Here is a 26,811-nt window from a genome sequence, read left to right as displayed (position 1 = left end):
CTCCAGGGTGATCATGGCCAAAGAGCTAGGTCACAATGGAACAATTTTCCCACTTACCGTACTTGCCACTTCATGCAGATATGTCAAAGATTGCCAGTGCAAGCTCTGAAGAACTGTTTGAGATTTGGAGTGCTAAAGAAAGATGTTTTGATTATTCCAGTAAATGACAGAGAAGTCCACTGGAAACTGATAGTAATCATTTTTAAAAGGAAGACCATGCTCTATCTAGATTCCAAACATGGATTGAACCACTCTGTGATTGATGCAATAACATCCTTCTTAGCATGTCTGTATGAGATGGATTCAAAATATCCCTATAGTTTTGCGGCTGATCATTTTTTGCACCAACTGATATACCCAGGCAAGGTACCGTAATTCCAGTGACTACGGTCCTTTCACATGTACCATTGCCCATCTGATTGCTTCTGCTGCCCAATTACAGTTCATACAAAAGGATATGGCTGCCATTAGACCCTGGATTGCAAAAGAAATAATACAGTACTGTGGGAAAACCTATTTTGAAGGACAAGACAAATATTTTCAAGTGGAAATTGATGCTGTTCCTCCCAAGAAGAGACAAATCTTGAACGAGAGTTACATTACTGTGTCTCGATCGTGCCCAGAGGGATGGAAGGATACACTAACCTATTGCTCAGATATCCTTGTTTGAAGGCTGCTGGTCACTATGTTTCTTGAAGGAAGGGTGCAGGAGGCCCAGTGGTGACCTAACTATGGCTTACTGTGAAGGAAACTGCAAGGACTGGTACCACTGCTTTCGCATAGGCATTGATTCAAAAGATCTTCCAGAGGTTTTTGTGTGTCCAGACTGTCAATCCACTGTGGCCAAATAGATTTTGAAACTGCGAACTGTCATATTCCACAGGTTGGTATAATACAGCAAAATCCAAACATATAGTTTTCATCATCATGGCAGGGATGGTCCTTTTCCATAGAATTCTTATTTATGGAGTTAGTTTTTATATCCTGCTTTTCTCTACTTGAAGGAGTCTCAAAGTGGCTAAAAATCTCCTTTCCCTTCCACCCCCACAACAGACACCTTGTGAGGTAGGTGGGGCTGAGAGAGTTCAGAGAGAAGTGTGACTGGCCCAAGGTCACCCAGCAGCTGCATGTGGAGGAGTGGGGAAGCGAACCCAGCTCACCAGATTAGAGTCCACCGCTCTTAACTACTACACCACAGAAACGTATCTCTTAAAACTCTGGAGCAAGCTGTTCAGTTCAGCCTCATAGTGATACTGATTTATGGAGGGAAGGTTGGTGATGAGCAAGATCTGTTCCCATTTCCCAACACAGAGACCATAGAGCAGTTTCTTTTGGGGGCTGAACCTGCAGAGTGTTTCTGTTCAGAATTTCCGTGGCAGAAATTGGCTAAGTGCCTTTATAAACATTCAGCTTCTCAAATCGAACCCCATCATGAAACTTTCAGGTGTAGCTGTTGGAGGTGGAGGGCAGAGAAGGTGCTAGTCCTTACCTCCCTCCTCCCAGCCCCATGATCAGTTGCCCAATGGGCTGAATTTCAGGGCTTTTGCATGTAAAGGGCAAGCTTGTTCTTTACTTGTTTAGACTCTTTAAACTTGGGAACAGATATTTGGCTCCATGACCAAAATGACCAAAAGGGTCAGCTTCTAGAGGACTGGAAAGATCATGATTGTACTTCCCCTACCCTCAGCCCTAAACCCGTTGAGTATTTTTTGTTATGAGACTGAGTGTTTGGGGCTGATGCTGTAGCATTCTTGTCTGGGGGCTTGATGGAAAAACAGAAAAGTGACCCTCACCTAACTCTCCAATGCCCTTCAACAAGAATGCTGTAGGAAATATTGCAAAGCCCAAAGGGAGGCAAGAATTTGCTTCAGCTCACCTTGTTAATGGCAGAGCAAAAGCTATGCGTGTGTCATTCTCAATCAGTCTACTTTCAGGACTGATTTTAGAACCCTCTTATATCAGGCCACATGGTCACTGGAGGTGGCCCCATCATGCAAACATGACTATCCACACAGGGACCATCTATTTTTGTTTTTTTTCTGATACTGGATTTTAAGTTACAGTTACATCTTTTAAAACAGCTGTCAATATATCCCACTGTATTCCACTTGCCTTCCAAAGGAACACGTGGCTCTCCCCACATAGCGGGTTAGGTTGAGACTGCTGATCCAAAGTAATCAGTAATTTTTACGGTAATTACAATCCTGCTTTCCCTTGTACCAGCTTACCTTGACTTCAGTAAGGCCTTTGAAAAGGTCCCCCATGATATTATTGCAAAACAACTAGTAAAATGTGGGCTAGACAAAGCTACTGTTAGGTGGATTTGTAATTGGTTGATGGGCTGAACCCAAAGAGTGCTCATCAGTGGCTCACCTTCATCCTGGAAAAAAATGACTACTGGGGTTCCACAAGGTTCTGTCCTGGGCCTGGTGCTATTCAATATTTTTATAAATGATTTGGGTGATGGAATAGAGGGCGCGCTAATCAAATTTGCAAATGACTGCAAACTGGGAGGGGTTGCTAATACACCAGAGGACAGGGTCAGAATTCAAAATGACCTGAATAGCCTAGAGAGCTGGGCCAAAACCAACAATATGGAGTTCAATAGGGAGAAATGTAAGGTACTGCACCTGGATAGAAAAAATGAAATGCACAGGTGGGGGACACTTGGCTTGACAACAGTACCTGTGAAAGGGATCTGGGAGTCTTAGTCGACCACAAGCTGAATATGAGTCAACAGTGTGATGTGGCAGCTAAGAAGGCCAATGCAATTCTGGGCTGCATCAATAGGAGTATAGTGTCTAGATCAAGTGAAGGAATGCTACCACACTATTCTGGTTGGTTGGTCAGACCACACCTGAAATACTGTGTCCAGTTGAAGAAGGATATTGTCAAGTTGGAGCATGTCCAGAGGAGGGTGACCAAAATGTAAAAGGTCTGGAATTCAAGCCCTATGAGGAGAGACTTAGGGAGCTGGATTTGTTTAATCTAGAGAAGAGAAGATTAAGGAGTGACATGATAGCCATGTTTAAATATTTGAAGGGATGTCATGTTGAAGAGGGAGCAAGCTTGTTTTCTGCTGTTCTAGAGACTAGGATGCAGAATAATGGATTCAAACTATAGGAAAAGAGATTCCACCTGGTTGTGGTAATCCAGTCAGGGAAAAAGGGAGGCATACTATGTTTAGGGCACCGTTTCCAGCCCCTTCCCCTTTTCGGGGTGAGCATAGTGGATCCTAAAAAGGGCTGCTCAGTCATGGATACAGCTGCTGAGCTGCTCAACGGCCTCATTCCTTGAGTCAGAATGACTGACCGCCCATGTGTCGGTTCATGACTAGGGGCTTCACATTCCTGCCACAGTAGCCATTTAGTGATGGTCATGGGGGGAGGGTTTGGGGGGTTGGGTTTGGTTTTTGGAAGACGCCTGTGCGTGAATTTGTTTTATGTGTGTAGATTCGCTGACCAACGCACAGTCTTCGCAGTAGGGCTCTGTTCTGATGGCATGAGTAGTCACGACAAACTGGTGGATCCTATCTGCTGCAGCCTTCATCCGCCTTCAGAGCCATTGTAACACACTGCTTGTTATCACCCGCCTGTTCTGCCGTTGAGGACTTCTTGGATCATTCTTTGTCTAACTCCTTCCCTGTTATGTACTAAGCTTGGATCCTAGAACAATAGGCAAGTAGGATCCTAGAATGCAAGAACTGATTGGCTTGCAGGAAAAGACCATTCAGGCTCCAGGAGGGAAGCAGAATCAGCTAGTCAGACGGGACTCATTGTGTAAATAATGTATATAAAAGCCTGAGGTTTGGGGGGGAATTCAATCACTGTTTTACAAGCTGCAATAAAGAGCATGAAATCACTACAGGACTCTGAGCATATTTAATTTTCTTTGACCTTACCACCTTGGGTGACCCTGCTGGGAGTACGAGATTCCCAATGGCTTCACTCACAAGGGTCATAGGAATGTGCAAGCCCACTCACCATGACAAGTGAGAGAACTGAGATAGATTGCACCGAGCCCTGGTTCTCATTAGACAAAGCGTTCCACCAAAAAGGCTCTGGCTCTGGTTGAGGACAGCTGGATATGTTTTGGGCCAGGGACCACCAGTAGGTTGCTGTTAGATGAGCGTCACACTCATGGGGGGTGTATTGGAAGAGAATTCCCACAGATAAGAAAGGTCACAGACTGTTTAGGGCTTTAAAGATTAGCACCAAAACATTGAACCTGATTCGATACTCCACCTGGAGCCAATCCAGCTGATGAACAACCAACTGAATGTGGGCTCTCCACAAAGTCCAAGTAAGAACTCATGCATCTGCATTTTAGACCATTTGGAGTTTCTGGAGCAGTCTCAAGGGTAGCCCTGCATATCTATCTCTCTCACTCTCACTCTCTCTCTATCACATTTATACCCTGCACTCCCCAGCTCAGGTGTACAGCAAGTTAAAGTAGTCTAGTCTGCAGGTGACTACTGCATGGATCACCATGGCTAGGTTGGAAAGGGACAGGTACGGTACCAATCTCCTAACCTGACATAGATTCAAAAATTCCAGTTTGGCTACATTTGTGACCAATGCCTCCATAGAGACAGAAGCATCCAGGATCACACCGGGACTCCTGATAGCGGCTACAGGTGACTATTCCGCCCCATTAAGAGCTGGGAGCTGGCAAACCAAACTGAAATTATTCTGGCCCAGCCATTGGACGCCCATCTTTAATGGATAGAGATTCAGCCGACTCCGTTTCCTCCATCCCAGCACACCTAAAAATTGGCCAATATATCCAGGGTAGCATCTGGCAGTAGATCCATGATGTTTGTGGTCAGATCTGTGGTTATGTACAAGATATTTGAATAAAGGGTGAATTTGGGGTTCCCCAATGCAAAAAGTGTGATGATCCATGAGGATCCGTGCTTCAAAACCACGTTTTTGAGCCATGGAGTGGCCAGGAAGCTGTGGATCCGTGTTTTTTGTGGTGCAGGCTGTGCCCATGGCCATGATGTGTGATTTGACGGTGAGTTTGGGTTGGCCAATGGAAAATGCGTGAAGATCCATAAGGATCCATGCTTTGAAACCACGTTTTTGGGCCACGGTATGGCCAGGAACCCGTGGATCCGAGTTTTTTGTGGTGCAAGCTGTGTCCCATGGCATGAAGTGTGATTTGACAGTGATTTAGGGGTGGCCCAGTGCAAAAAGTGTGAGGATCCACGAGGATCCGTGCTTCAAAACTACATTTTTGGGCTACGGTGTCGCCAGGAAGCCATGGATCCGTGACTTTTGTGGTGCAGGTTGTGCCCCTGGCCATGATGTGTGATTTGATGGTGAGTTTGGGCTGATCTAGTGCAAAAAGCGTGAGAATCAATGAGGATCCGTGCTTCAAAACCATGTTTTTGGTCCACGGTGTTGCCAGGAAGCCATGGATCCGAGTTTTTTGTTGTGCAGGCTGTGCCCCTTGGTATGATATGTGATTTGACAGTGAGTTTGGGTTGGCCCAATGCAAAAAGCATGAGGATCCATGAGGATCCGTGCTTCAAAACCACGTTTTTGGGCCATGGTGTTGCCAGGAAGCCGTGGATCTCGGTTTTTGTGGTGCAGGCTGTGCCCCTTGGTATGATATGTGATTTGACAGTGGGTTTGGTTTGGCCCAATGCAAAAAGCGTGAGGATCCATGAGGATCCGTGCTTCAAAACCACGTTTTTGGGCCACGGTATGGCCAGGAAGCCGTGGATCCTATTTTTTTGTGGTGCAAGTTGTATCCCTGGCCATGATGTGTGATTTGACGGTGAATTTGGGCTGATCTAGTGCAAAAAGCGTGAGGATCCATGAGGATCCGTGCTTCAAAACCACATTTTTGGGCCACAGTATGACCAGGAAGCCATGGATCCATGATTTTTGTGGTGCAGGCTGTGCCCCTAGACATGATGTGTGATTTAACGGTGTGTTTGGGTTGGCCCAATGCGAAAAGTGTGAGGATCCATGAGGATCCGTGCTTCAAAACCACGTTTTTGGGCAGTGGTATGAACAGGAAGCTGTGGATCCTAGATTTCTTTGGTGCAAGTTGTATCCCTGGACATGATGTGTGATTTGACAGTGAGTTTAGGCTGGCCCAATGCAAAAAGTGTGAGGATCCATGAGGATCCGTGGTTCGGAACCACGTTTTTGGGCCACAGTATGGCCAGGAAGCCGTGGATCCATGATTTTTGTGGTGGATGCTGTGCCCCTGGCCATGAAGTTTGATCTGATGATGACTTTGGGCTGATCTTGTGCAAAAATCATGAAGATCCATGGGAATCCATGCTTCAAAACCACGTTTTTGGGCCACGGTATGGCCAGGCAGGCATGCATCTGAGTTTTTTGTGGTGGATGTTGTGCCCCTGGCCATGATATGTGATTTGACAGGGAGTTTGGGTTGGCCCAATGCAAAAAGCGTGAGGATCCATGAGGATCCGTGCTTCGGAACCACGTTTTTGGGCCATGGAGTGGCCAGGAAGCCGTGGATCCGAGTTTTCTGTGGTGCAGGCTGTGACCCTGGGAATGATGTGTGATTTGACGGTGAGTTTGGGTTGGCCCAATGCAAAAAGCGTGAGGATCCATGAGGATCCGTGCTTCGGAACCACGTTTTTGGGCCATGGAGTGGCCAGGAAGCCGTGGATCCGAGTTTTCTGTGGTGCAGGCGCTGCCCCTGGACATGATGTGTGATTTGATAGTGAGTTTGGGGTGGCCCAATGCAAAAAGCGTGAGGATCCATGAGGATCCGTGCTTCGGAACCACGTTTTTGGGCCTTGGAGTGGCCAGAAAGCCGTGGATCCGAGTTTTTTGTGGTGCAGGCAGTGCCCCTGGACATGATGTGTGATTTGACAGTGAGTTTGGGTTGGCCCAATGCAAAAAGAGTGAGGATCCATGAGGATCCGTGCTTTAAAACCACGTTTTTGGGCCATGGAGTGGCCAGGAAGCCGTGGATCTGAGTTTTTTGTGGTGCAGGCTGTGCCCCTGGGAATGATGTGTGATTTGACGGTGAGTTTGGGTTGGCCCAATGCAAAAAGCGTGAGGATCCATGAGGATCCGTGCTTCAAAACCACGTTTTTGGGCCACGGTATGGTCAGTAAGCCGTGGATCCGTGATTTTTGTGGTGCAGGCTGTGCCTCTGGACATGATGTGTGATTTGACGGTGAGTTTGGGGTGGCCCGATGCAAAAAGCGTGAGGATCCATGAGGATCCGTGCTTCAAAACCACGTTTTTGGGCCACGGTATGGTCAGGAAGCCGTGGATCCGTGATTTTTGTGGTGCAGGCTGTGCCCCTGGACATGATGTGTGATTTGATGGTGAGTTTGGGGTGGCCCGATGCAAAAAGCGTGAGGATCCATGAAGATCCGTTCTTGAAAACCACGTTTTTGGGCCACGGTTTCGCCAGGAAGTCGTGGATCTGTGATTTTTGTGTTGCATGCTGTGCCCATGGCCATGATGTTTGATCTGATGGTGACTTTGGGCTGATCTAGTGCAAAAATCATGAGGATTCATGAGGATCCGTGCTTCGGAACCACGTTTTTGGGCCAGGGCGTGGCCAGGCAGGTGTGGATCCGAGTTTTTTGTGGTGTAGGCTGTGCCCCTTACTATGATATGTGATTTGACGGTGAGTTTGGGTTGGCCCGATGCAGAAAGCGTGTGGATCCATGAAGATCCGTTCTTGAAAACCACGTTTTTGGGCCACGGTTTCGCCAGGAAGCCGTGGATCTGTGATTTTTGTGGTGGATGCTGTGCCCATGGCCATGATCTTTGATCTGATGGTGGCTTTGGGCTGATCTAGTGGAAAAATCATGAGGATCCATGAGGATCCGTGTTTTTTAACCATGTTTTTGCGCCCCTGCGCCCCCCCGAAACAGTGGATGCGTGATTTTTTTGATGCTTTCTACAGAGTAAGACATGGTCTACAATATCATGGTGGTTTTATTTAATTTGAATGAAAAAATCATATGAATTCATGAGGATCCGTGTAGATCCGCCTTTTACCTTTTTCCGTTTATAACTAAAAGTTTTTGACGCAAATAAGATCTGGGTTACAAAGACCCTCCTGCTTTGGCTAATCCTGCTCTGGAGCCAGTGTGGTATCGGACCAGGGTTCAAATCCGCACTTGGCCTCGAAATTCACTGGGTGATCTTGGGCCACTCACAGCCTCTCAGCGTAACCCACCTGTGGGGATTGAATGAGTGGGGAGCCACGCACGCCACTTTCAGCTCCTTGGAGAAGAAAGGTGGACCATGAAAGCAATCAATTAATAATCAATCGTTTGACAAGGCGGAGATGGAGAAACCTAATTGCCTCCCTGCTGGATCAGGCCAGTGGCCCATCTACTCCAGCATCGTGGCCTCAGAGTTGCCTGCCAGCTGCTTCTATGGGAAGCGCAGTGTTACCCAGCAATCCTCAAAACACGCTCTGCTGCGTCTCTCTTTCTTTCTCCGTGGTTTACTTACGGGCAGCTTTCTCTTCCACCCCCTGTAGTTTGTGGGGGGAAAGGAATCGGGAAGTGTGTCTGATTGTTAGAGCAGCTGGCTACCGTTTGAATCACATACAGTATATAGCTCTATGTTGAATCCGCAAGAGCGGTCACGTGGCTAGAGGCGCGCCTGGGCCGCCATTGCTTTGTGGGGGTTATTGCGTGTGTGAGGGGAATGAAGGCAGCCAGAGCGGAATCTGGAGCGAGGAACTTCCGGGGAAAGGCGGTAGGTTCGCTCCGCGCAGTAGCGAAGCGCTCGCCCGCGGCACCCTTTCTTTCCCGCGCCCTGAATGGGGCTCCTGCGAGGCGTGCGGGGCACGTCGCTCTCGGGCTTTTGCAGGAGAAGGATGCTCCTCATCCAGAGAGGGCTGGGGTTTGTTTGCGAGGAAGACCCGTTGAACTCCTTCTTTCTGGTGAAATGGTGTCTACGGTTGGGTTTGCGCACCGTTTAAAGTCCCGCCGCACCCGCCGGTTGCGGAGGCAGAGACTGGACCCAAGGAATCAACACAACAGCAGCATTTTATAAATTGCCAAGCAGTTTTCTTTTTTTAAAAAAAGACGCTCCCGTATGTTATACATGCAAAATTCGTATAGAAATGTATATCCCTGGGGACCCTTTCAGCAGGTTTACAATCTGAATTTACACATAGCACAAGACAAGTAAATAAATAAATCAGGATTGGGTTCGCAGGATAAGCTACTTTTGATTTTTTTCAAAAAGCAGGGAATCACAAAGTCCTTTTGTCCCTAAACCTGGCCACAAGGTGTTTCTCAGAAGGTGCAATGCAGAAACGTTACAACAAATCAAATGATTTAAAGTCTACTGTTTGCTTATAATACCATAGATACTTGTTTACACACACACACACACACGCACACACACATATATATATACGCACACACACAAATATGTCCGGAAAGGGTTCGTGTAGTACTTCAAGTAGCTTTCAACATTATTTGTTAATAAGCTAGATGTTAATTATTCTAAACTTTATCAGAAGCACCACACCAACACTTGTAAAGGTGTAGCTTGAGCAGATGTATTTGTATCAAAAAGTTCCCCACTGATTTCACTCGTTTATATCTATGTAACTATATTTTGAATCAGCCTTCATGCTCTGTTTTACCATGGTATGAGCTGGGCAGTTAGGTATACCTTCTACTGTTCTTATGACTGTGCATTTAAAATGTAGCCTAAAAACAGCAGCAGAATGTTAAATAGCCATGGCAGATACCTTTGGAAAAAGATTTCCCCGAGTGCTACTTTGTGCTGTGCAAACTGAAATTCCTTTTATTCATAAATAAATTCATTATCTTGGACATTGTAGTAAATGATGTAGAACACCTGCTATAGAAGCAAGTAGTGAAAGTAAATAAGACCATTTAAGCTGAAAGATAAGACAAAGCAAGGCAAACCCAGCTGAGCACAGAGTGGCTCGATAGCATTAAGGATCATGATAGAATTTAAATTCTTCTATAAAGGAGGAAGGATACCTGAAAATATTTTAAGGATTTTTAGCCTAAGCTTTTCAATTTGATTGTGAAAGCATGACCCCATGTGTATTTGCTATTTACTCTAAAGTAATCCCTTTCAGTCAATGGGATTTCACCTAGGGTTCTTGCCTTACAAACACTTATCGGTAATTGAATTTTTCTTAGCTTGGGGAACCTGTGGTTTTCCAGATGTTGGATTCCCAACTCCCATCAGTTCTAACCAGCATGCCCAGCAGACAGGGATGATGGGAGTTGTGACCCAGCAACACCTAGAATCTCAAAGCAATACTGGAACCAGGAGCACCCTGAAACTCTAATCCTTGAGTCTGCAGTGGGCGTGAGAAACCATCCAAACTAGGCTGGTTTCCTTTTCCTGCACAAACTGATTTATTGGCCAATAACACTTCTGTCATGTCTGGATCAAATATGCACAGAATTGGATTGCATACGGATGTCCATTGTGTAAATGTGTTGTGGCAGAATACAGGGTGTGTTACTTGACATCTTATTGTGAGCATTTCATAAGGAAATTGTTTGGGTTGTATCTGCTAAGGTAACTGCAGGAGAGGACTGCTAAGAGAGTGTTAGTGTGACTGTTGTAAGTACTCTCATAGTTTCTGTAGTCCCATAAGCTTGGGCAAGAAAAAGCGACTATCAAATTTAATAAACAAACAAACAAACAAACAAACAAACAAACAAACAAACGATAATGATAAAATATAAGGGTGGTGATTTACTCAGCTTTACCCACCCAAATTAATCAACATGACTAATTTAAGTCCATTCATTTCAAATGGTACAAATTAGTTGAATACCACCACAAGTTTCTGCCAACTGACAAGACATATTAATTAAGGTGAACTGATGATGGTCAGGACAAAAAGTACAATCTAGTCATTCATATATATATATATATATATATATATATATATATATATATATATATATTTATAGTTTTCGTAGATTTTCACGGGTACAGGAATGTAGGTTTTGGTGTCTTCGGGTGTCTTCCCGTGTAAGAGTTGGGGTGTCTAGGCGACGTTTCGACGAGGTCTCACTCGTCATCTTCAGGCTGGTGCTTTCGGCTTCTTGTTACTAGAACAGAGCAGGATCTCAGTGTTTGAGTTCCTATAAATACTGTTGAGGGGGTGTGGTGTATAGCCTCCAACGTTCTGGGCAGAGAGGAAGTTCCTAGGTTAATGTGCCTTTTCTTCTTTTGTTCATTAATTACTTGAGGGATATCTTGAGTGATTACTTGAGTGATATTCTGAGTACCACTTAGGAGGGTCATTAGGTGTGGATTAGTTGCTAAAGCTTTCGTGTCTTGACCTCTTGACCTTGTGAAGAGTTTTTCTGAGAAGATGGCTGTACTGCACTTAGTTGTGCTCTGGCTTGGCTTCGTGTATAGGGGCGAGCTGTGGTTTTGTGCCCTGTGCCAGCCAGATCTGTGTAGGGATTGCAGGGGGGTGCAGCATCCGGAGGTGCCACTATGGTTTGGCTACTGGATGGTGTCTGTAATTTATCTGTGGAGAGGGTCTGGGTTTGGGTCTGGTGTGGTTGATTGGAGATGGCGTTCTGTGTGCCTCTGGTTCTGGTGTCGGTTTTTGTGGGGAGGGCTAATTTCCAGATGTCTGGCAGAATCTCTCAAATGTGTTAATCGCCAACGGATACCAGCAAAACAGGGTTACGAAGCTAATCCAAAAAGAAACACCCCCCAAAAACCAAGACACAGAAGAAAACAATGGCATGGCCCTCCTTCCTTATATCAAGGGCACTACAGATAAAATTAGCAAAATCCTCCATAAACACAATATCAAAACAGCCTTTTGCACCAACCAAAAAATAGCCAATATCCTCAGAAACCCAAAAGATAAAATCCAGTTAGAAAACCAAGGGGTCTATGAAATACCCTGCAAAGTCTGCCCAGCCACGTACATTGGACAAACAAACAGACGAATAAATGCACGTATCGCAGAACACAAGAATGCCGTCAAAAAAGAAGAAAAAACTTCCTCTCTTTACCAACACATGAAAGAAACAGGACACGAAATTAATTTTGCAGATTCCAAATTGCTCTTTAACATGGAACATCACCACAAGAGAATAATCATGGAAGCCATCGAGATAGAGAAACACCCTCACAACATGAACAAGCGTGACGACACGTCCCGCCTGCCAGACATCTGGAAATTAGCCCTCCCCACAAAAACCGACACCAGAACCAGAGGCACACAGAACGCCATCTCCAATCAACCACACCAGACCCAAACCCAGACCCTCTCCACAGATAAATTACAGACACCATCCAGTAGCCAAACCATAGTGGCACCTCCGGATGCTGCACCCCCCTGCAATCCCTACACAGATCTGGCTGGCACAGGGCACAAAACCACAGCTCGCCCCTATACACGAAGCCAAGCCAGAGCACAACTAAGTGCAGTACAGCCATCTTCTCAGAAAAACTCTTCACAAGGTCAAGAGGTCAAGACACGAAAGCTTTAGCAACTAATCCACACCTAATGACCCTCCTAAGTGGTACTCAGAATATCACTCAAGTAATCACTCAAGATATCCCTCAAGTAATTAATGAACAAAAGAAGAAAAGGCACATTAACCTAGGAACTTCCTCTCTGCCCAGAACGTTGGAGGCTATACACCACACCCCCTCAACAGTATTTATAGGAACTCAAACACTGAGATCCTGCTCTGTTCTAGTAACAAGAAGCCGAAAGCACCAGCCTGAAGATGACGAGTGAGACCTCGTCGAAACGTCGCCTAGACACCCCAACTCTTACACGGGAAGACACCCGAAGACACCAAAACCTACATATATTTATAGTATTTATAGTGGTAGCTTTTGATTATATTAGCCAGAAATATAATCAATGGCTTCTTTGGAGCCATTCCTTGGAGGTTTTTAAGCAGAGGTTGGATGATCATCATGTATCATTTAGTTGAGATTCCTGCATTGCAGGGGGTTGGAATAGATGACCCTCAAGGCCCCTTCCAACTCTACGATTCTATGATTTCAACAGAACCTCAAGTTGTTGTTGTTGTAGATTTCCCATAAAGGAAAAAGGACTTAGGAAATTTGCATTTCAGTATTTACAATATTCAGCCATTATGATATATTCTTGAACTATAATAGAATGTTCCGGTTGTCTGGCAGATATGGGATTGGTGATATATTGGGTCCACTCAGAAACAAAACTTCTCATTTTAGAAAACATTGGTGGAATACTTATGCCTTGTCATAGTGACATCAGAAGATTGACGGATGGGTGGCCCCACCCACTTATCAGAGTGGTTCCCAGAGGGCAGGGTAGCTCAAAATCCACCTTACTGGCTGGATCCTGTTCCCCACCCTTATTATAAAACATGGCAATAATTGGAGAAAAGTAAAGAAAACCCAGATCACCCAAATTTGAAAACTAATCCAAATACATGTAGTAATTTGTTTTACAGTACTTTGAAAATAAACTTTCATTTGGTTCTAATGGAAAACAAGTTTTGTTGTTTATTTTATTGGACACATTTTTATGACAGTTTAAAAAATACCCCCCCCCCCCAAGGTGGCTCATAAAATGAAAAAGTGGAACAATAATAAAACAACAGTTTAAAAAAATTATACAATATCAAATAATATTCAGTGTATTTCAATACCATAAAGCACACAGTGGAAGCCAATACTGAGGCAACAGACTCAATACGTAATTCATCACAATCCTATAAATAAATTCATTACAGCCTTCCATAGTAGTTCAGATTTTGTATTAATCCTGTATAAAATGCTGCCTTTCTGTGCTGTACTCAATGCTGCTATAGGAAAAAGAGCTCAGGATCTGGGGGGGGGGGTGTCAAAATTTTAGGTGTAAAATAATAAACTCAAACAAAGACTTGTTCTGAGGCCACAGTGCAGATGGAAAATGTTGGAAGTGTTGAAGCTGGGCAAATCTTGCTGTCATTAAATACAAATAATATAATTTTACAATTTATGCATGTATTCCATTGGTCCATAATTCGTTAGTGAATCTTTCAGGCTGAATTTCAGTCTATCTATTGTCCCTAAAATCTTTTGTGTCGTGTGCATCTTTCTGCTACAGATTAATCTCAGGGGTAGCACTGTTGAATTTAGTGAAGTTATATCAGGTATGAATTTTAGGCTATTGCATCCATAAAGAATCATCCCCAGGAGTGAATTATTTCTTTATGCTTCTTCATGAACTGTTTATCTTGCATAATTTCTTGAATCTTGTCTATTCCACCTGCCGAATAATATCCCCCTTGTTTCTGGATGAGTTATGCAGCTCCCCCTGCAATGGCATGTTGGTGAGTGTTTTCTGAAGGGCCATGAAAATTAAATTTTTCTTGTGCTTCCCCCACCCCACCCCCAGCTTGTAAAGTGAGAGTGCTTTATCAGCACTTTGTCAGCCATGTGTGACAGATCTGCAGCATTTGCACAGCAATAGGTAGTATTTCTTACAGTTCTAGTAGAGCCAGCCAAACCTCTTTTGTGACATTGGGAGTTAGATCTTATTTTAAAAACAACAACAATGCCCCAATGTGTTGTGCAGCCATAGAATGCACAATATAGCATCGCTTCATACCATTTGGAGCCTCTGTAGTCATGAAGGGAGTGAGGCTGTTCCTTAAAGCACCTCAGTGACAGCACTTTACTTTAAGGAGAAACGCTGTCATTGTTCTGGCCTGACCTTGACCAGAAGCCCAGAAGGCACACCAGTTCACCTGAGAGCAATGCAAGTAAAGGCCAAGGTTCCAGCACCACGGAGAGCTCCAAGCCTCCCACAAGCCCTTAAACCTCAATGGGTCTTTTTATCAGTCTCAAGCCTTCTCTTTCCTGGAGCATACAGAGTTTAAAGGGCCAGTCTCCTGGCCTGGGGCCTAGCACACCATCTCATTCCCATTAATTCCCTCCTGGTTCAGTTGATCTGGTGACTGAAGGCATAAGAGCCCAGGTCTAGGGATGGTCAGTTCTTTAAGGACCTCAGGGTTTGGGTCTCCGTTGATGTGACAGGCTTTGGCTCAGACCCAGTGTTAAAGGCCTATGCCTGAGTCTCGCTCTTCCATGGCCTTTGTTGCCGCTACTACTATTATGGCTTATCCTTCCTTGTCAAAGTCCAAGCTCTTAAGGGGACCATGATATTATTATTATTATTATTATTATTATTATTATTAGTAGTAGTAGTAGTAGTAGTAGTAGTAGTAGTATTTCATTTCATTTAGAGACTATCTAAGTAATGTTTGATGTTTTATTATGGTTTTTGTATGTGTTGGAAGCCGCCCAGTGTGGCTGAGGCAATCCAGCCAGATGGGTGGGGTATGAATAATAAAATTATTACCATTATCATCATCATCTGGATTACCCATCAAGTCTCACTGTGCTCAATGGGACTTACTGCCAAATAAGTTTGCATAGGTCTCTCTAGAGTTGTGTTGAATAATTGAGAACAACCTGGTGCAACTCATTTGTGGATTAGTCTGTGTGGGCCCAGCACTCTGCAAAGGACAGGCAGAAGGCATGACTGAAGTTTCACTACACAGTGTGTCACCTCTGGGCAGAAGCAACAAAAGGAAATAGCTTTTAAATGACTGCTATTGGACAGTGTGCTGTTGTCTGTACACCTGTCAGGCTGTGAGGTCCCAGACCTGTGCCCCATCATAGGCACTGCCAACCAAAGGAGAATTTGAAATGGAGGGCCTTCCAGAAGCTGGGCTACAGTGCGAAATCACTAACCTCTTTGTATACAGGCTCTGCTGCAGGGTTGGGGAACTTGTGACCCACCCGCCTGATGCTGTTGGGACTAAAACTCCCATCATCCCTGACCATTGTCCATTTGGCTGATACTTTTTTTTTTTTTTAATAAATTTTTATTGGTTTTACAACATTTTTAAGAAAAACAAACAAACACAAAAAATGACAAACATACACGAATAGTTTCAAAGATATTTTCATAAACCTCTTTTCTTGGACTTCCCCATACCCCCCCTCTCTGCATCCCAATGTCCATATTTAAACTGGCAACTCCCAATTGTTACTTTCTAATCTCTGTCATCTTAGTCCTCTTTTATTGTCTAACCTTGTATCCCTGTACCCTATTGCTTCTGGCAACCACAACATTTTAACATTCATTCAGTTTATAGTAGTCCTTAAGATAGCTTTTAAATTTTTTCCATTCTTCTTCCACCGTCTCTTTTCGTTGGTCACGGATTCTGCCTGTCATCTCAGCCGATGTCATATAGTCCATCACTTTCATCTGCCATTCTTCCAGAGTAGGTAAATCTTGTGTCTTCCAATACTTTGCGATGAGTATTCTTGCTGCTGTTGTGGCATACATAAAGAAATTTCTATCTTTCTTTGTCACCAATTGGCCGACAATGCCCAAGAGAAAGGCCTCTGGTTTTTTAGGAAATGTACATTTAAGTACCTTTTTCATTTCATTATAGATCATTTCCCAGAAGGCCTTTATCTTCGGGCATGTCCACCAAAGGTGATAGAAAGTACCTTCAGTCTCTTTACACTTCCAACATTTATTATCGGGCAAATGGTAGATTTTTGCCAGTTTGACTGGGGTCATGTACCACCTGTAAACCATTTTCATAATGTTTTCCTTTAAGTCATTACATGCCGTAAATTTGATACCGGTGTTCCATAACCATTCCCAGTCATCTGACATAATGTTGTGTCCAACATCCTGCGCCCACTTAATCATAGCCGATTTAACTGTTTCATCCTGTGTGTTCCATTTCAACAGCAAGTTATACATTCTAGATAAATTCTTAGTATTAGGTTCTAACAATTCGGTCTCTAGTTTTGATTTCTCCACCTGGAAACCGATTTTCCTATCCTGTTTAAAAAATTCCATTATTTGGCGATATTGAAACCAATTTTCTACTTTGTGCTTCAATTTCTCCTGACTTTGTAGTTTAAACTTGTCTCCATCCTGTTCTAAGATTTCCCAATACTTCGGCCATCCGACCTCCATATTGAGTTTCTTCACTGCTTTAGCCTCCACTGGTGACACCCATCTGGGGGTTTTATTTTCCAATAGGTCTTTATATCTTATCCAAACATTAAATAATGCTTTTCTAACAATGTGATTTTTAAAAGTACTGTTAACTTTGTCATACCAAAGATATGCATGCCAACCAAAAGCATTATTGAAACCTTCCAGATCCAAGATGTCCGTGTTCTCGAGGAGCATCCATTCTTTCAGCCAGCAAAAAGCTGCTGCCTCATAGTACAATTTTAGGTCCGGCAGGGCAAAACCCCCTCTTTCTTTAGCGTCAGTCAGTATTTTGAATTTAATTCGGGGCTTTTTGCCCTGCCAGACAAATTTCGAAATGTCTTTGTGCCACCTCTTAAAACATTCCATCTTGTCAAGAATCTGCAAGGTCTGAAACAAAAATAACATTCTAGGCAATACATTCATTTTAATTACTGCAATTCGGCCTAACATTGACAGTTTCAGATTTGACCATATTTCTAAATCTTTTTTAATTTCTGACCAACATTTTTCATAATTGTCCTTATACAAATTGACATTCTTAGGTGTTAAATAAACCCCTAGGTATTTCACCTTCTTGACCACTGTCAAACCTGTTTCCTCCTGAAATTTCTCCTTTTCCATATCTGTTAAGTTTTTCCCTAAAACTTTAGTTTTTTGCTTATTCAACTTAAATCCAGCTACCTGGCCAAATTGTTGTATTATTTCTAAGACCCTTTTCGTACTAGTGTTTGGCTCTTGCAAAGTCAATACTAGGTCATCTGCATACGCTCTTAACTTATAATGTTTAGCTCCGACCTGCACACCTTTGACCTGCTGGTCATTTCTTATCATATTCAGCAACACCTCCAGAACCGAGATGAAAAGTAATGGGGAAATTGGGCACCCCTGTCGTGTTCCTTTTTCTATCTTAAGTTCCTCAGTCACAACATTATTTACAATCAGTTTAGCTTTTTGTTCAAAATATATTGCAGCCATACCATTCTCAAAACCCTGGCCTACCCCCATCCCATGAAGATTCTTCCTCATAAAACTCCAAGAGATGTTATCAAAGGCTTTCTCCGCATCCACAAAGATCAATACTGCTTTAGTGTTTATATTCACCTCCAGCTTTTCCAAGATGTCTATTACATTCCTTACATTGTCTGCTAGGTGTCTTTTAGGGAGAAAGCCTGCTTGGTCTTTATGAATCTTCTCCATCAAAACTCTTTTAAATCTTTTTGCCAAAATGTCTGCAAAAATTTTGTAATCCACATTAAGGAGTGATATTGGGCGGTAGTTCTTGAGTTGGGTCTTTTCAGTCTCTGACTTTGGTATGAGTGAAATATATGCCTCTTTCCACGATTCAGGTGCCCTTTTTCCCTCAAGAATCTCATTACAAACTTCTCTTAGTGGTTGAATCAGCCATTCCTTCAGCGATTTGTAGTATCTAGAAGTCAGTCCATCTGGTCCCGGAGATTTGCCCAGTTGCATATTCTGAATGGCAGCCTCTATCTCTTGTTCTGAGATTCTCTGGTTCAAGTCCATCTTACTTTGCTGAGAGATATTTTGTAATCCATATCTTCCAAGGAATTTGTCTATATCTTCTTCATTTTGCGGGCCTTGGGTGTAGAGTTTTTTGAAGTAACTTAAAAAGCAATTTCTAATTTCATTGGGTTTAGATATGTTCTTTCCATCCACCTCTAGGCTTGTAACTGTATTTAGTTTCTGCCTTTTCTTCAATTGCCATGCCAAAAGTTTGCCACATTTATTTGCTGATTCAAAAGTCTTTTGCTTCATTTGCTTTATCTTCCATTCAATCTCTTGGTTCATCAATTCCATATATTGAGTTTGATATAACTTGATCTCTCTTAAAATGTCCTGAGACTTTGGTTTTGTTCTTAATTTCCTCTCTCCTTCCTTTATCATTTCCAAGATCTTCTCTTTTTTCTCATTTTGTTTTTTCCTCTTTATTGAATTTTGTTGAATCAAAAATCCTCTCATAACCGCTTTACTTGCGTCCCAGATCACTCTTTTCTCCACGTCGGTCCTCAAATTTATTTCAAAATAGTCTTTTAGGGTCTTTTGGGCCTTCGTGAGAATCTCCTTATCTCAAAAGAGGGTGTCATTCATTCTCCATCTAAATTGACCAGTTATTGTGGGTTTCATCTCCATCTTCACGGCGTTATGGTCGGAGCAAGTTTTTGGGCAGATTTCCACTTTCTTAATCTTTGGAGCCAGTCCACTAGTAACCCAAATTTGGTCAATTCTGGTCCAGGTCCTCATTGCTTGAGAGAAAAAGGTTCCCTCTCTCTCCAGAGGGTTCCTTGTTCTCCAAATGTCTATCAAGTCCATGTTTTCTGTCATTTCGAAAAAAGTCTTAGGGAGTCTCCCTTCTTTAGTGACTGTTAGTCTTTGTGCCTTGTCCATATTAGTGGAGACCACGCCATTCATGTCTCCCATGATTATCATATTGTAATCCAGATAGTCCGTCAAAGTTTCATGAAGTCTCTTAAAGAAGTCAGATTTGCCTTCATTTGGTGCATAAATTCCAACAACTAGAAATTTTTCTCCTTGTACTTGTATCTCCACAGCCAGATATCTCCCTTGTTCATCTTTGAATATCATTTTTGGAGTCCATTTCTCCTTCACATATATTACCACTCCTCTCTTCTTAACTTTGTCTGATGAAATAAATTCTTGTCCTAGCCTTTTATTTGTGAGTAATCTCCTGTGGGCTCTGGTTATGTGAGTTTCTTGTAAACATATCAAGTCCAGTTGTTCTCTGTTCAAAATATGAAATACTTGTCTTCTCTTCAAAGGCCCATTCAGTCCATTACAATTCCAACTAAGGAATTGCAAAGCCATCTTGTTATTTTCTTAAGGCTCCTCCAACAGCTCCAAGTTGTTGCTCTTCTTCTGATGGTGGTGGTTTTTGTCCAAACGAGAGATTCAGGATATCCAGTGCTCTCCTCTGTTCTGCAAGTACGTCCACAGTCCCCTTCTGTAGGTCCTCCTGGTATCTTGCCAAAAATTTGTCTTTATCTTGAATTGTCTTTATTTTCACTTTCTTTGCCTTGTAGTCGAATGACAGTCCTTGTGGGAACTCCCACCTGAAGCGGATAGAATTTTTCTTTAACAAAAGAACCAAGTCCTTGTAGAAGTTTCTTAAATCCAAAATGTATTTTGGTATGTCTTTAAAGATCTGTACAGCTGAATTTCCAATTTGCAAGGCCTTTTCAAAGTGTAGTCCTAAAATTTTATCTCTTTCCTCCTTAGATCTGAGTGTGATCAAACAATCTCTCGGTGTCTTTCTATCTTGCTTTTTACCCAGTCTAAAGGCAGTTGTGATTTTGAATTCGTCTTCCTCAAGGTCCCAGCAGTCCGCAAACTCCCGTGTCAAATATTCCACAAGGTTGTCTTTTTCATTCTCCGGAATCAGTCTTAATTTTAAGTTCCTCTCTTTCCTCTGTAACTCCCACAAGGCCAAAGTTGCATCATGCTCATAAACCTTCTTGGCGAGTGGCTCTAATTTCTCCTGCGTCTCTCCAGCAGTGGCTTTGGCCTCTTCGGCAATTTGACGCGTGGTGGCGTTTTCCTCGACCAGTTTGTTTATAGATTCTGTATTCTGGTTTAATCTTGTTGATATTTCTGTTAATTTTTGTGTGTTCTCTGAAGTCTGTTTTGTCAGAGACTCCAGAGTCTGGTTTATCTTAAGCAAGGCTTCTGTCACAGCTTCCATAGAAGCGGCTGCTCCTTTGTCTTGTCCTGTTGTTCCAACTAATCCGGCTGTTGCGCCTGAGATTGAGCCTCTTTTCTTTGCTTGTTGCAGCTGCAACTGTTGTTGTTGTTGTTGTTGCTTGATCTTGGCTCTTGTAACTATCTCTTCTTGTGGTCCACTCATGTCAAGGTCAATTCCCACGGGATTTATTCTCCCTTGGAAAATTCCACTGTCTTAGGCCGTGCCGGACTTTACTTTATCCTCTAGAGGGAGCAAATCAAAATGGCCATAGAAGGAAGTTTCCAAATACAAGAACAAAGGAGACAGTCCAAGATGTAAAAAAAGGAGATTAACACAGTCAAAGTCAATGTTGCTAAAGTCTTATAACGTCCAATTGCCACAGTTGCCCAGTATACTGTTTATACTGTTTCTTCTTATAATATACAAAAATCAGGCACTGTGGAAACTTTGTATCAAAGTGTCACTTCACAGGGAAAAGTCAGATCAGTGTACTAAAAAGACAGACCGTTTCAAGCTTTCAAATAGATGAGATAGCAGAGGTTTTTTCCTCCAAATAAATCATGCAGTTGTTAGTCAAATTCACCTCCCCTCTGCCCTGCTTGCTAGAGGGGAGATCAAGGGTCTAAATGTCCGGTTTATATGATCAAAGAGCAGGTCTAAACGGATGCAAGTTTAGAGTTCCGTTGCTTTCACTTTCATGCAGTCGGGGGGAGGCAGACTTCCTTTGTTTAAATTTCCCCGTTTTTAGCCCAATTTCTGAAATTTAAAGGGTCCCGATTGTTTTCCAGCTCTTACTCACGGGAATTCAGTCCAAATTTTCTTTTCAGGAAGGAATCGGCGCTCTCCGCTTATGGCGACGCGGCTTCACTTCGCAGGCTGGGTAGCGACTCTCAGCACCGCGCTCTCTCCCGATGTCGATCCGTAGCCTTTAAAAAGGCTCTTTCACGGTACCGGGGGGCGCGAAGGTGCCCACCGAGTCTCCTTGTTCTCAGGCTTCAGCGCCTGGGATTTTAGGGGTCCCCCGCTCGCCGTAGCGGGTAAGACCCGAACTTGCGAAGCAGTCCTTCTCCGGAGCTCGGAGGTAGGACCGCCATTAAGCGCTGGCACCGACCGGAAGTCCCCCCATTTGGCTGATACTGATGGGAGTTGCACCTTGTGATAATAATTATTTAGCAGGGTGGTGATTGGCCCATGTGACTGATGATTCCATTTAAAAAGTGAGTCTTTTATTTTGGGACTTACCGTAGTTATTTATTTATTTGCTTGCTTGCATTTCTGTTTAATAAATAGATCCAAGGATCACAGGGCGGTTTATAATATTAAAACACAAAAATACGTAACATAGTAACAAGCAAAACGAAAATAAGAACAAAAACAAATGAAGAATTCCTCTTCCCACAACACATTTAAAAGGGTATCGGATGTTAATCAGCCAAAATTTTAAAAGGCAACAGATTGTTTAATTAGCCAAAAGCTTGGAAGAAGAAGAACGCTTTTGCCTGGCACTCACTTGGGTCCTGAGCTGAGTTCAATAGTAAATTAGTTTCCCTAGATGTAGCTATTCTGCTCCCTTGAGTTATGTACTAAAGACTGAACTAACCTATATTCTGCCCCAGGGCTTAATGGAGGACTTCAGCAGAGAATAATTGCCAAGAGGCTTTAAGGCCCTTTGGTACTACTAGATTAATGCAAACTGGCCTCTTCAGGCTTCTTGAGGTCTAAGCATTTTGCTTTGCCAGAAGGGATGACTGAAATTCATTTCATACATTGCCTTTAATGAAAAACAGTGAGATACAGTAAATGCAGATTAATTGTGCTGCTGGTCTTTAATTCCTCCTCATGTTACATTTGCAGTCATATGAAAGAGAAGAAGGAGACCAAAAAATCATTAGCCTCCAGGCATATTGCTGGAAGCAGTAATCTCTTCTTATCTGCTGAGTTAAGTGCTGGATGAATTCTTGTGTGGTGTTTTGAACTCTGTCTTTATGCATTGACTACCTGACATGGAATACACCTGGCCCTGAACTGACCTCCCTCCCACTTCTGGAAGTGATCACAGCATGAGGCAATGTGCCTCCAGGCTAATGATCTTTTTTTAATGTCTCAACTCTCATACATGAGCAGAAATGACGATTGGAATTGCTGTCCTAATTTGCACAATACATATTGCAGGCAAAATTATATTAAAGGCAATGCATAAAATTAAGTTAATCAGCGGGTATTTTCCAAATTGAAGAGATGACTGTGTAAATAGGAAGAAGATGCTTTATTATGTGTAGATATATGAGGGGGTGTGGGGGAAGAGCTAGAATTGTGTATCAGAAGCTCTCTATATTTTGGTAGAAGGGGAATGGACGTTAGCACTTTATTTCATTATTGCCTATAGTATAAATATATAGGGAGCCTGAAATCCAGTGCCTGCTCACTTTGCAAGAGTGTTGCTGGTACTTCACCTTTGCTGTGTGGGGTCTTGCTGCCCCTGTGGTTATTTTCTGGGGTCTGCACATTTTGGCTGACCTTAATATTTGCAGATGCCACCAGCTCTGTCCTTTTCCTGTGTCTTCTGGCGTGCCCAGAGAGCTAAAGAAAGGGATAAAAATCTCTCCCTATGATGTGCTTTGGAACATCATGTGCTTCATGATGTGCTTTGGAAATGCTCAAAACTCCTGTAGCATGAGACAGTGACCAGTTCTGTCAGTGAATCAGGGGTAGCCAATGTGGTGTCCTCCAGGTATTATTGGATAGCAGCTCCCATCAGCCACAGCAAATGGACAGGAATTATGGGAGCTGTGAGTCCAATGGCATCTGGAAGGAACCATGTTGGCTACCTCTGCTCTTTCCTGAGGTTGGTATTCATGAAAGATGTGGACTCTTGTCTCTGGCTTAGCATTGCACTTAGGTATTCTCTTTGGTGAGAATCTGGAGCTTCAGTTGTTAGCAATACAATAGGGTTAGTAGCAGCAGGAATTTGCCATTCCAGAGAGATTCACAGAGCTTCCAATATCAGCACCGTGAAAAGCTCCCAGTGAGTCTAGTCTGCCTGGTGCATCTTCCCTCCTTAGATAACATTGGGACCATGTTGTGACAGCAAGGAGATGGAGCTGTCTGAGGTCACCCACTGAAAAGGGCTTGTCTTCTGAGACCCCAGGTTTGGGGTGATGATAACACTAGGCTTAGAGCAGGGTTGATCTCTGACCTCCCACTGCGTCTCCCAAGTGTCAAGAGACAAGACCCCATCCCTCTCCCAAGGTCCGGCCTCGGAGAAAAGGAAGGAAAGGTTCCAGATTTTGATCTCCTTTTTCATGGTATTACTGCCAGAATTCCTTCAAGCCAATGGCAGTTTTCTGCAGGCTTCTGCCCAGGTTATCCCTCTCTTACTCCTTTCCCCTCTCCCAGCCGTATCTTCTTATGATCTCTTTTGACTCTCCCAGGTATTACCTGTGGCTTTTACTGAGTCTGCCTAGTTTCATTGGGGTATAGGAGGGGGAAGGCATTCCCTACCCTGAGCAACCATATTTCAGTTTTACTGAGTTTGGGGGCCCTTATAGTTTGTTGCGTGCCAGAAGAGTTGCCAACCAAGGATTTCAGAATGGATGGACCTTTTTTCTTTTAAATACTGAATTAAAACCTTACTAAGATTCATAGATGATCCTGGCCATGCAAATAACTACAAAAGAATTCCAAAGCCACATTGTTAAAGTATTGAAACATAGACCACAAATTCAAGCTTTATTTCAAAAGCAAAATGACATTGAGCCGTCCTTTATTCGTATTGGCATTGGACATTATTTATTAAGCACTTACAAGTTTCCAAGGCACTGTAGAAAGATGTTAAAACACAGCCTTATCTAACAGATGTGATACAGTAGGGGGGAAATGATGGGGAATGGAGAAAGAAGCAAAATTCAAGCACTAATTTTTCACAAAGTTACATAATATAGCAATGAATTTTGTCGTCTTAAGGTTGTGGTAACTGATGAAGGCTCTGCAGGGACAATGATGCAACATACCAATTCCCAGGGCTTTAGATGTTACTGCTGCTGTTCCAAATGCTGCTACTTTTGGTGACCGTGGGGGAGAATAGTACCTTGCGAGAAGTATGCTACCTAGCAACCCAGATGTAGCACCAGATGTTTTGGTTCATAGAATGAGTAGGACACCTTCTTACCTTGGCTATTCCACCACTTCCAGCTCTTTCTTGCAGCAGGGAAGTCTAGTTTCATTCTTCCAAACACATTTAGAAATTCTGGCTGTGTCTTTGTGCCTGTTTGCAATAATAAATATGGAAACTGGATCTATTTATACTGTGCTGAAGTACAGTGGTGCCTCGCAAGACGAAATTAATTCGTTCCACAAGTTTTTTCTTCTTGCGAGTTTTTCGTCTTGCGAAGCACGGTTTCCCATAGGAATGCATTGAAAATCAATTAATGCGTTCCTATGGAGACCGCCTTCAGACCAGGTCCAGGGACAGTCTGTCCCCAGACCTCTTCTGAAGGCTGGCGGGGGAAGAAGGACTTTTCTCCCCACCGCCAGCCTTCAGAACAGCCTTCTGAAGGCTGGCGGTGGGAAGAAAAGCCCTTGTCCCGCCGCCAGCCTTCAGAAGAGTTCCCGGAGGGCTGCCTAGGCTGCGGATAGCAGCCTGCTGCCCGGTGCGAGGCAGACATCTGCAGCTTGGGGTGCCCTGCAGGACTTCCCCGCAGGGCTCTCCAAGCTGCGGATAGCAGCCTGCTGCCCCGCACGAGGGGCGCTCTTAAGCAGACTCCTGCAGGGCTCCCCAAGCTGTGAATGTCTGCCCCGCGCGAGGGGCGCTCTGCTAAAGAGCGCCCCTCGTGCGGGGCAGCAGGCTGCTATCCGCAGCTTGGAGAGCCCTGCGGGGAAGTCCTGCAGGGCTCCCCAAGCTGCAGGTGTCTGCCCCACGCGAGGGGCAGCAGGCTGCTATCCGCAGCTTGCAGAGCCCTGCGGGGAAATCCTGCAGGGCTCCCCAAGCTGTGAATGTCTGCCCCGCGCGAGGGGCGCTCTGTGCGGGGCAGCAGGCTGCTATCCGCAGCTTGGAGAGCCCTGCGGGGAAGTCCTGCAGGGCTCCCCAAGCTGTGAATGTCTGCCCCGCGCGAGGGGCGCTCTGCTTAAGAGCGCCCCTCGTGCGGGGCAGCAGGCTGCTATCCGCCGCTTGGAGAGCCCTGCGGGGAACTCCTGCAGGGCTCCCCAAGCTGCGAATGTCTGCCCCACGCGAGGGGCAGCAGGCTGCTATCCGCAGCTTGCAGAGCCCTGCGGGGAAGTCCTGCAGGGCTCCCCAAGCTGTGAATGTCTGCCCCGCACGAGGGGCGCTCTGCTAAAGAGCGCCCCTCGTGCGGGGCAGCAGGCTGCTATCCGCAGCTTGGAGAGCCCTGCGGGGAAGTCCTGCAGGGCTCCCCAAGCTGCAGGTGTCTGCCCCGCGCGAAGGGCGCTCTGCTAAAGAGCGCCCCTCGTGCGGGGCAGCAGGCTGCTATCCGCAGCTTGGAGAGCCCTGCGGGGAAGTCCTGCAGGGCTCCCCAAGCTGCGAATGTCTGCCCCGCGCGAGGGGCACTCTGCTTAAGAGCGCCCCTTGCGCGGGGCAGCATGCTGCTATCCGCAGCCTAGGCAGCCCTCCGGGAACTCTTCTGAAGGCTGGCGGGGGAGAAGGGCTTTTCTTCCCACCGCCAGCCTTCAGAACAGCCTTCTGAATGTTGGCGGTGGGGAGGAAAACCTTCCTCCCACCGCAAATCTTCAAAACAGGTCCGGGAACAGAGGAGAAGCGCTGCGCGCCTTCCCCTCTGTTCCCGGACCTCCCACCACAAGCCTTCAGGACAGGTCTGGGAGATTTCCCTATGGGCTTTCGTCTTGCGAAGCAAGCCCATAGGGAAATTCGTCTTGCGAAGCCTCTAAAAATCGGAAAACCCTTTCGTCTTGCGGGTTTTTCGTTTAGCGAGGCATTCGTCTTGCGGGGTACCACTGTACAGTTAGAAGCTGTTCTGTGTATTTTCCGTCCTGATTGGCAGTGTGCTTGGGATGGGGGTGATGCCGGTCTGTTGTCTTTAGTCGACCTTCTTCAAACACTTTTA

At 44.5% G+C, this 26,811-nt stretch overlaps 1 protein-coding gene across 4 annotated transcripts in view; it reads left to right on the top strand.

Annotated features, from left to right (window-relative positions):
- Positions 1-26,811, top strand: part of LOC308597338 (THAP domain-containing protein 6-like) — a 43,166-nt gene that overhangs the window by 7,895 nt on the left and 8,460 nt on the right. Inside the window, exon 1 of one of the 4 annotated variants that reach the window (XM_081213246.1) lies at positions 8,378-8,720. The exons of 2 other annotated variants lie outside the window; for them this stretch is intronic. The gene's annotated coding sequence lies outside the window, so the exon portion shown is untranslated. Of the gene's footprint in view, positions 1-8,377; positions 8,721-26,811 lie in introns of those variants that run through there. One more of the 4 variants, XM_081213244.1, reaches the window with a different exon arrangement.

This window comes from Podarcis bocagei (genome assembly GCF_964188305.1).
Source record: "Podarcis bocagei genome assembly, chromosome: 11".
In the NCBI taxonomy this organism is placed as follows: Eukaryota; Metazoa; Chordata; class Lepidosauria; order Squamata; family Lacertidae; genus Podarcis; species Podarcis bocagei.
This window is presented reverse-complemented; position numbering and strand designations above follow the sequence as displayed.